Genomic DNA, 10,613 nt, shown 5'->3' on the forward strand with positions numbered 1-10,613 from the left:
GGGGGGGGGGGGGGGGGGTCGGGGGTAGGGTTGTGTGTGTGTGTGTGGGGGGGGGGGGGGGTCGTGGGGGGCTGGGAGGGGTATGATGGGGGTTGGGGGTGGTGGTCGGAGGGAGTTGGTTGGCCACTTGATACTGAAGAGTTTTTGGTCATTTCTGATTTGAGTGTTCAAAATTTATTCCATTAATTGACGACACTGTTTGGGCAGAGTTGAAACAATAATTATGTATTACCATCATTAGCTGTTGCGACCTATTTCCTGTGGTTTTCGGCTCTGTTTTTGAGGGTGGTTGTTCTTCGTTGTTATTTGATATATATATATATATACATATAATTGAAAATTTTTAAAGCGTAACGACATATAGCAAAAAGCGCCAAAACCTACAATGTAGGCTCTATATATACAGGGCTGCGATGCATGCTGGGAGGTCACGCGCCCAATGACACAAGCTGGACATTGGTCACTTGGCCTACAGCTCTGCGCGAGCGGCGATCCTCGCGAAGTTTTCCCTTGTTATACAAACCTCGGTAGAAGAGAGAGTATTGCAAATACCCATATGTGTAAGCCATTGCACTCATATGGTGCAGAAATTATACTCTGCCGCTGTTGTTACGTGCGGCCCCCATGAACAAAATCGTCTGCAATGACATTCAGTTCAGTCTGTACCAATCAGAGAACCGCTCTTTCCGTTTTGGACTCCAAGCCCGAACCGTGCACACACACACACACACACACACACACACACACACACACACACACACACATATATATATATACATACACACACACACACACACACAGACGCGCGCGCGCGCGCGCACGCACACACACACACGCACACACACACACACACACACACACACACACACAGAGGCAGCTTTAGCTGGCAAGTGTCGATTCATGTTCAAGATATGTATGGGTCAGTTCGCGTATTGTTTTATATATATATATATATATATATATATATATATATATATATACTTTATAAGTTTTATTCTAGTTTATATTACACGTTACTTAATATATACGTCATTAATTTTCTCACGTGCCTGCATTGCAAAACGCACGAAAACGTTCGTTTTCAGTAACAGGCCCCAGACACTGAAACTGAAAATGGTCAGGGTTTTCTTTGTTCGTTTCGTTTGACTGCTTGCTTGTTTGTTTTTGTTGTTGTTGTTGTTTTTGTTGTTATTGTTTTTTGGTTGTTGTTGTTGTTTTTTCTTTTTCAACAGTTTTTTTTTAAATTTCCCATCTCTCACCCATCCATTCCACAAATCCGACATTCATTCATCAACATCTTTCTGCTGTGGTCGTTATACAGGGTTACCTTAAATGGACAGGAAAAGATAAATGAAAAGTGTCATGGAAAAACGCAACAGACAATGTTGGTATTGTAAAGCGCATTGAGCTTCAAGAATATGCGTAAAAGTAAGACATCTTAATTTTAATAAATACATAAATAAATGAATATTTCTTGAGACAATACGGACATAATAAATTATGTGACGGATGTCTTCACAGTCTTTTTGAAGAAATGCTCAAACAATGTATTACTGATTTTTTTTGTAGCCTCTATTAATTTTTTAAAACTATGCAGCTCTTTACTGTCTGCTTGTTTGTTTCTATTTATTTACTTTTTACTGGTGGGTGTGGGAGTGACTGGGGACAAGGCTGGTGGCTGATCCCAGTTTGTGGTTTTTGCATTTTAATTAACCGGCACGGCTTTGACTGTTGCTGTTGCTGATGAGTTTTCTCCGTCATTGAGGGCTGTCACCAAGCTGAGATCAGAAAGAGGCAAGGATCATGATCTTCTTCTTCTTCTTCTTCTTCTTCTTCTTCCTACTACTACTACTACTACTACAGCTTCTTCTGCTTCTTCTTCTTACTACTACTACTACTACTACTACTACTATAGCTTCTTTTTTTTCTTACTACTACTACTACTACTGCTACTTCTACTACTACTACTACTTCTACCACCACCACCACCACCACCACCACTACTACTACTGCTACTACTGCTGCTTTTTCTTCGTCCTCCTAACTTCTTGTTTCCCCTCTTCTTCTTAACTTCTTCTTCTTAGTCGTCGTCGTCATCGTCCCGTTTTCATCAGTACTTTCAGAAAATCAAAGCTACATCACGTGGGTGTGTAAGGTTCGTAACACCATACATACATTTGGTTTTGGGGTGGTTTGGAGAGCACGGTGCGTTGGCATCATTGATATTGTTATCAGGAAATTCAAACTGAGGCTTTCATCTTGTGCTCAAAGCTAGCACAGTGAATCGCTGAAGTTTAACATATTTCTATCATGTATATTCTCAGTTTAACCATCAGTCCTTACTTATAATTATCTTATCAAGAATGTTCAACAGCGACTGAAAACATAAGTCGAGCCGGAAAGTAGCAGTGACGTGGTTTGTAATGGGAAGCGACTGCAAGGGAGGCAAAATGCATAGCATCAAACAGCGACCAGGTGGGGGCTGTGTCCCTTAGGCCAACGGCCTTGAGTTTTGATTTGAAAAATAAATTTGTACTCGGAACATTTCAGCTGCAGTTCTTAACCCACACACCCCTCCCTCCCTCCCTCTCTCTCTCTCTCTCTCTCAGTAGAGTTCAAATATTCAAGCACATTCTTCTGAGTTGTGTTCACAAACATGTTTTGTTTGTTGTTTTTCCACCCTTGTAATAATAATAATAGTAATGGACATTTATGGCGCTTAATCTTACCAAAGCCCTAAGCGCTTACAAAAACAAAAATACATATAGGACAAGTATACTGGGATTCTCCTCTGCATCGCCGGCAAGATCTTCTCCAGCATCATACTGAACAGACTGGTTGACCATGTCTCCAACACAGTCATCCCTGAAGCACAGTGCGGCTTCCGCTCAGGCAGGGGAACATGTGACGTGGTGTTTGCCGTATCAACCATATCAACCAAAATAGTTAACACAAATATTCAACAAAATTCACGAGATAACTGTACACTGTCTCTTCAATCTTTCTTGTATATATATGGTTAAGTTACACATTTCTGTCTTGAAGACATGAGTAAATTGAACCTAAAATTAGACGGATCTCTATAATATTTCGGTTGAATAAGTTTTTGTCTAAGGTCACGCAAAGCAGGGCAACATAACAAAAAATGTAATTCATCTTCTTTACCCATACTGCATAAACGACATGTATGCATGGGTTCATTTAGAGTGCTATACCTGAAACTATGAGAAGCAATATTAGAAATACCAAATCTAAATTTTGTCAGTGTACATTTTATATATCTGTTCAGTCCTAACTCAATGTATGGCTCAATCACATGCGGTGGTTTAAAAAGTCTAAACTGTGCAAATCTATCACTAGTTTGTATACGATCATGCCAATCTTGCCACCTGCAATCAATAATACGTTGTCTGAAACACTTTAAGAAACCTGCAATATCTTCCACCCCCTGATTATCCCATACAAATGCAAAACCATATGTATTTAAACACTGACGAACACTCGTTGCCCAAGTCTTCTGGCCATTATTATCTAAACAGTATAACATTTTATATGCTTTAAATGGATATCTGTTTTCATTCATTCTAGTCACCTTCAGCCAATATTTAATACATTTGATATATGAATTAGATAAATCGGGTATCTCTCCAGTTCATCATAAACAAGATCATTTGCAGTTCGATTGTCTACATTAAGAAAACGTTTCATTGCAAACAAGGAGAGAGAGAGGGAGAGAGAGAATATTCAAGTACCGAGAGAGATAGAGAAGAAGAGAAAGAGGTGTGGAGAAAGGGACAGAGGAAGTGATGTAAATATGTAGAAAGAGACAGGAAAGAGAGAGAGTGGGTGGGGGGAGAACAGGAAGGGAGAGAAAGAGAGGGGGAGACAGAGAGAGAAGGAGAGAGGGCGGGAGGGGTTAGAGAGAGGAGAGAGAGTGAGATAAAATATGGGGAGAGAGACAGGAGCGAGACAGAAGAGAGAGAGAGAGAGAGAGAGAGAGAGAAGGGGGAGACAGGGAGAACGACAGAGGAGAGATAGGGCGGAAAGGGTAAAAGGGTAAGAGTGAGGGGAGAGGGAGATATAAATATGGAGAGAGAGAGAGAGAGAGAGGAAGGGAGAGAGAGAGAGAAAGGAAAGACAGGAAGGGGGGGAGAGAGAGAGGGGGAGACAGGAAGGGGGAGAGAGAGAAGGAGAGACAGGAAGGGAGAGAGATAGAGAGAGGAGAGACAGGAAGGGGGAGAGAGAGGGGGGAGACAGGAAGGGAGAGAGAGAGAAAGGAGAGACAGGAAGGGAGAGATATAGAGGGGAGATGGGAAGGGAGAGAGAGAAAGAGGAGAGACAGGAAGGGAGAGAGAGAGGAGAGACAGGAAGGGGGAGAGAGGGGGAGACAGGAAGGGAGAGATATAGAGAGAGGATAAACAGGAAGGGGGGAGAGAGAGGGGGGAGACAGGAAGGGAGAGAGAGAGGAGAGACAGGAAGGGAGAGGGGGGGAGACAGGAAGGGAGAGATATAGAGGGGAGATGGGAAGGGGGAGAGAGAGGGGGAGACAGGAAGGGGGAGAGATGGGGGGGAGACAGGAAGGAAGAGAGAGGGGGAGACAGGAAGGGAGAGAGATAGAGAGAGGAGAGACAGGAAGGGGGAGAGAGAGGGGGAGACAGGAAGGGAGAGAGAGAGGCGGAGACAGGAAGGGAGAGAGAGGGGGGGGAGACAGGAAGGGGGAGAGAGAGGGGGAGACAGGAAGGGAGAGAGAGGGGGGGGAGACAGGAAGGGAGAGAGAGGGGGGGGAGACAGGAAGGGAGAGAGAGGCGGAGACAGGAAGGGAGAGAGAGGGGGGGAGACAGGAAGGGAGAGAGAGAGGCGGAGACAGGAAGGGAGAGAGAGGGGGGGAGACAGGAAGGGAGAGAGAGGGGGGGAGACAGGAAGGGAGAGAGAGAGGCGGAGACAGGAAGGGAGAGAGAGGGGGGGAGACAGGAAGGGAGAGAGAGGGGGGGAGACAGGAAGGGAGAGAGAGGCGGAGACAGGAAGGGGGAGAGAGGGGGGGGCAGGAAGGGAGAGAGAGGCGGAGACAGGAAGGGGGAGAGAGGGGGGAGACAGGAAGGGAGAGAGGGGGGAGACAGGAAGGGGGAGAGAGGGGGGAGACAGGAAGGGAGAGAGAGAGGCGGAGACAGGAAGGGAGAGAGAGGGGGGGAGACAGGAAGGGGGAGAGAGAGGCGGAGACAGGAAGGGGGGAGAGAGGGGGGGGAGACAGGAAGGGGGAGAGAGAGGCGGAGACAGGAAGGGGGAGAGAGGGGGGGACAGGAAGGGAGAGAGAGGCGGAGACAGGAAGGGGGAGAGAGGGGGAGACAGGAAGGGGGAGAGAGAAGTCGAAGTCAAAATATTTTTTCAGACCACACATCCATAACAATGGAGTTCACAAGGACAAACAGAATTAATACAGGAAAATGAATATTAGGACAATCATTGAACTACATGGGCATCGATAACGATTCCAGAGCATTTGCACGTAATGAAAACGCCTTGACTGCAAACTTGCATATACTGACACTCAGTCTCTCACTCGCACAAGATAACAACATGGAAATCTTAAATGCATTTGGATGTTTGTGAAATTTAGCAGGAATAAACTGAGAACTCAGGGAACAATACTTACGGCAGACCAAAAGAAAATGCATTTCGGTTTCCGGAGTGTCATCACAAAAAGGACAATTCCTACTTTGCCCATCATAATTAAACTGCAAAAAGTGTAAGCGCAAGTTGGACATTCCAATTCTAAACCGCGAAAAAACACGGCGCATATTTATACATTTGACATTGTTCAAGTAAGGTTTAAGTGACAAGGACTGATTGTAAGCTGAATACACATCATAAAAAGCGTGAGACTGGAGAGCTGAATGCCAGTCTTGAGTAAAGCAATCAACCAGACGCTGCTTAAATTCAATCATAAACACTTTGACATTACCAACTGACTGAACCTCCCAAACAACACCAAATCCAAATTTATACAAAACATTTCGGAAAGGGGAGAGAGCGAGAAGGAGAGGCAGGAAGGGAGAGAGACAGAGAGAGGAGAGACAGGAAGGGGGAGAGAGAGGAGAGACAGGAAGGGAGAGAGACAGAGAGAGGAGAGACAGGAAGGGAGAGAGAGAGGAGAGACAGGAAGGGAGAGAGACAGAGAGAGGAGAGACAGGAAGGGAGAGAGACAGAGAGAGGAGAGACAGGAAGGGAGAGAGAGAGGAGAGACAGGAAGGGAGAGAGACAGAGAGAGGAGAGACAGGAAGGGCGAGAGAGAGAGGAGAGACATGAAGGGAGAGAGAGAGGAGAGAAGGAGACACAGGAAGGGAGAGAGACAGAGAGAGGAGAGACAGGAAGGGAGAGAGGGAGGAGAGACAGGAAGGGAGAGAGACAGAGAGAAGGAGAGACAGGAAGGGGGAGAGGGAGGAGAGACATGAAGGGAGAGAGACAGAGAGAGGAGAGACAGGAAGGGAGAGAGAGAGGAGAGACATGAAGGGAGAGAGACAGAGAGAGGAGAGACAGGAAGGGAGAGAGAGAGGAGAGACAGGAAGGGAGAGAGGGAGACAGGAAGGGAGAGAGACAGAGAGAAGGAGAGACAGGAAGGGGGAGAGAGAGAGAAGGAGAGACAGGAAGGGAGAGAGAGGAGAGACAGGAAGGGGGAGAGAGAGAAGGAGAGACAGGAAGCGAGAGAGAGAAAGGAGAGACAGGAAGGGAGAGAGAGGAGAGAAGGAGAGACAAGAAGCGCGAGAGAGAGAGAGAAGGAGAGAAGGAAGAGAGAGAGAGAGAGAAGGAGAGACAAGAAGGGGGAGAGAGAGAGAGGAGAGACAGGAAGGAGGAGAGAGAGAGAAGAAGAGACAGGAAGGGGGAGAGATAGAGAGGAGAGACAGGAAGGGGGAGAGAGAGAGAAGGAGAGACAGGAAGGGGGAGAGACAGAGAAGGGGAGACAGGAAAGGAGAGAGACAAAGAAGGGGAGACAGGGAGGAGGAGGAGAGAGAGAAGGAGAGACAGGAAGTGAGAGAGAGAGAGAAGAAGAGACAGGAAGGAGGAGACAGAGAAAGGAGAAACAGGAAGCGAGAGAGAGAGAGAGAAGGAGAGACAGGAAGGGGGAGAGACAGAGAAAGGAAAGACAGGAAGGAGGAGAGATAGAGAAGGAGAGACAGGAAAGGAGAGAGACAAAGAAGGGGAGACAGGGAGGAGGAGGAGAGAGAGAAGGAGAGACAGGAAGTGAGAGAGAGAGAGAAGAAGAGACAGGAAGGAGGAGACAGAGAAAGGAGAAACAGGAAGCGAGAGAGAGAGAGAGAAGGGGAGACAGGAAAGGAGAGAGACAGAGAAAGGAAAGACAGGAAGGAGGAGAGATAGAGAAGGAGAGACAGGAAGGGGGAGAGAGAGAGAGAGGAGAGACAGGAAGGAGGAGAGATAAAGAAGGAGAGACAGGAAGGGGGAGAGAGAGAGAGGAGAGACAGGAAGGAGGAGACAGAGAAAGGAGAGACAGGAAGCGAGAGAGAGAGAGAGAAGGAGAGACAGGAAGGAGGAGAGATAGAGAAGGAGAGACAGGAAGCGAGAGAGAGAGAGAAGAGGAGACAGGAAAGGAGAGAGACAGAGAAAGGAGAGACAGGATTATTTAACTAATTATTCTGCATGCCAAAAACTGCTATCGACATTAGTGTAAGATCACTGGTGATAAGTAATAATAATAAATCAATCTCTGATGTTGAGGGACAATCCGTGTCTGCCTCAAGCATTTTTTCCAATTACCTCCTGCAGAATCAGACCAGGCTTCTTCCGCATGGAACTCACTCCCGTTTCCTGTCCGTCATGCTGTTTCTTGCCTTCTTTCAAAAGCTCTTTGAAAACTCATTTATTTCCAGCCATTCAAATCAGTAAATAAGTCATTGTCTTCACTTGCATGTTTTGATCAAGGTTTTTTTCTTTTCTTTTTTTGTTGTTGTTGTTGTTGTTGTTGTTTTTTGTTTTTTTGTTTTGTTTTTTCTTCTTCTCTTGTTTTTTTCCATTTTTAAACGTACACATGTATTATTATTTATTATTATTTCGAAAATTTACAGGAATATATATGAAGTAGAATCTCATGATGAATTGATACAGCTACTGAACTGATTGATGTCGACGTTAATGAAGCCTTGGACTTGTTTAATGATTATATCCGAAAGTGTGCGGCATTCATCAAGAAAAGCTTCAGGGGGGATAAAAGTGAGTGTTGTGAAGGTTGGTTTGATAAAGACTACTTTTATACTATACGAAATTTACGCAAGCTGTTGGTAAATGCCGTTGAACACTATGTACAGGTGACCGAAGAGAGTATGAAGAATATGATAACTTGAGAACATCAAGCTGGATGTAAACAATGCTTCTATGAAATCAAAATAAAAATGACCTATGTATGTTCACTCTTTTGGCTCTTACATTTCATGTTATTTCGTGTAAATTTACATTTCATGTCTTGTTGCCTTCTAGTGTTACATACCCAGAATCAGTGAGACTAAATGCAATTGAACATGGAAAGTTGATGTGCACGCACGTGTATGTGTGTGTGTGTGTGTGTGTGTGTGTGTGTGTGTGAGTGTGTGTGTGTGTGTGCGTGTGCGTGTGTTTGTGTGTGTGTGTGTGTGTGTGTGTGTGTGTGTGTGTGTGTTCTCTCTCTCTCTCTCTGTCTCTGTCTCTCTCTCTCATCATAAGTGACACTAACAAAATGTTGTTGACACTGACTGACAGGCGGAACAACATCGGAGTCTCCCGGACGACCATCCTGATATGGTGTATTTGAGGAAATTTGGGCGGGTAAGTCCACCTCCTTGCCCCCCCCCCCCCCTGCCCCCCTCTCACCCCCCGCCCCCTTGGCCACCCCTCGCCCCCTCGGCCACCCACCCCCCCACCTTACACACGATTCCTTTCATTTCATTTTTCAGTCTCTGTTCCCTACCCCACCCCCTCTTCTCTCTCTCTCTCTCTCTCTCTCTCTCTCTCTCTATATATATATATATATATATATATCTCATCATAAGTGACACTAACAAAATGTTGTTGACACTGACTGACAGGCGGAACAAGATCGGAGTCTCCCGGACGACCATCCTGATCTGGTGTATTTGAGGAAATTTGGGCGGGTAAGTCCACCCCTCCCCCCACCCTTCCCCTTACACACGATTCCTTTCATCTCCTTTCTCAGTCTCTGTTCCCTACACCACCCCCTCTTCTCTCTCTCTCTCTCTCTCTCTCTCTCTCTCTCTCTCTCTCTCTCTCTCTTCGCTTCCAGAGTAAGTAGGATATAATGATATAACCAGAGAACTTCAAGCTGGGTTTAAACAAGATGACTAAAAATTCACGAAGTATATCTACTCTTTCGGCCATTATCCAGAAAGAATCATCGTTGAACATTAAACTTTATATGACATTTATTGATTTTAAAAAGGCATTTGATTCAATCAACCGAAATTTACTATTGCCGAATCTTATCAAAAATTGAGCGACCCAAGAGGACCCAGACAAGATGTTTGCAGTTCTCCTTTATTTACCTTATACATAATTTAATTAACAATATAAATTTTATAGAAAAGGAAGACATGGTGCTGTATTCACATTTTACTACTCGCTCATTTCATATTCTCTGCTGTCCGAGACATTTATTGATCTGCAGACAGTTGAACAATTTGTAAAACTCAGCTTATCAGTTACAAGTGCAGGTTTGTTTGGATAAGTGTAGCATCCTTGTCTTTAGGAAGGGGTTGATTGGCATCAAGGGAAAGATGGGTTTAAGATGGTATTGTAATGCCTGTTGTTAATATATTCAAACATTTTGGAATATTTTGCTCTACATGTTTTAGTTTACAGTCGCGTATATATATTTTTTTTCTAGAAGAACAAAAAAAAAAAAAATGTATTGGTACATATCATAAGGAAACGTCGTTGTTTTCCATGTAAATTATGCATCAACAATATGGTACTCAGCAAGCAAGCACATCTTCAAACCACTGTTGAGTCTACATAGGCGAATGATAAATCTTTTTTTTTTTTTTAATCCATCAGCAAAATCTAATTACAGAGCTCTGGATATTCTTCCAATGAAAATTAAGCTCATTATCTTTAACGTCAGTATGGTTTTGTTTCTTTCTCACTTTTCCATTTAAATCATTTGAAACTATTACAGCTAAAGAATCTCCCGACAGAAGACGAAATAAAGACGATGGAAGACAAAGAAGTGAACTACATATTGCACAGGTGAGCTTCCCTCAGCACACAGCGATAATGTTGTGTCGGGCTCCATTCTGTTGCTTTGTGCTGTGTTGTGCTGTGCTTTGCCGTACTGTGTTGTGCTGTGCTGTGCTGTGCTGTGCTGTGCTGTCCTATGCTCTAATGTGCTGTGCTGTGATGTGCTGTCCTATGCTCTAATGTGCTGTGCTGTGATGTGCTGTCCTATGCTCTAATGTGCTGTGCTGTGCTGTAATGTGTTGTGCTGTGCTGTAATGTGTTGTGCTGTGTTGTGCTGTGCTGTGCTGTCCTATGCTGTAATGTGCTGTGCTGTGTTTTGTTATCTTCTGTGTCCACTTTCTTTGTATTGTTTTGCATTGCATTGTTTGGCGTTTCTC

This window comes from Babylonia areolata, chromosome 16 (genome assembly GCF_041734735.1).
Source record: "Babylonia areolata isolate BAREFJ2019XMU chromosome 16, ASM4173473v1, whole genome shotgun sequence".
Classification (NCBI taxonomy): Eukaryota; Metazoa; Mollusca; class Gastropoda; order Neogastropoda; family Buccinidae; genus Babylonia; species Babylonia areolata.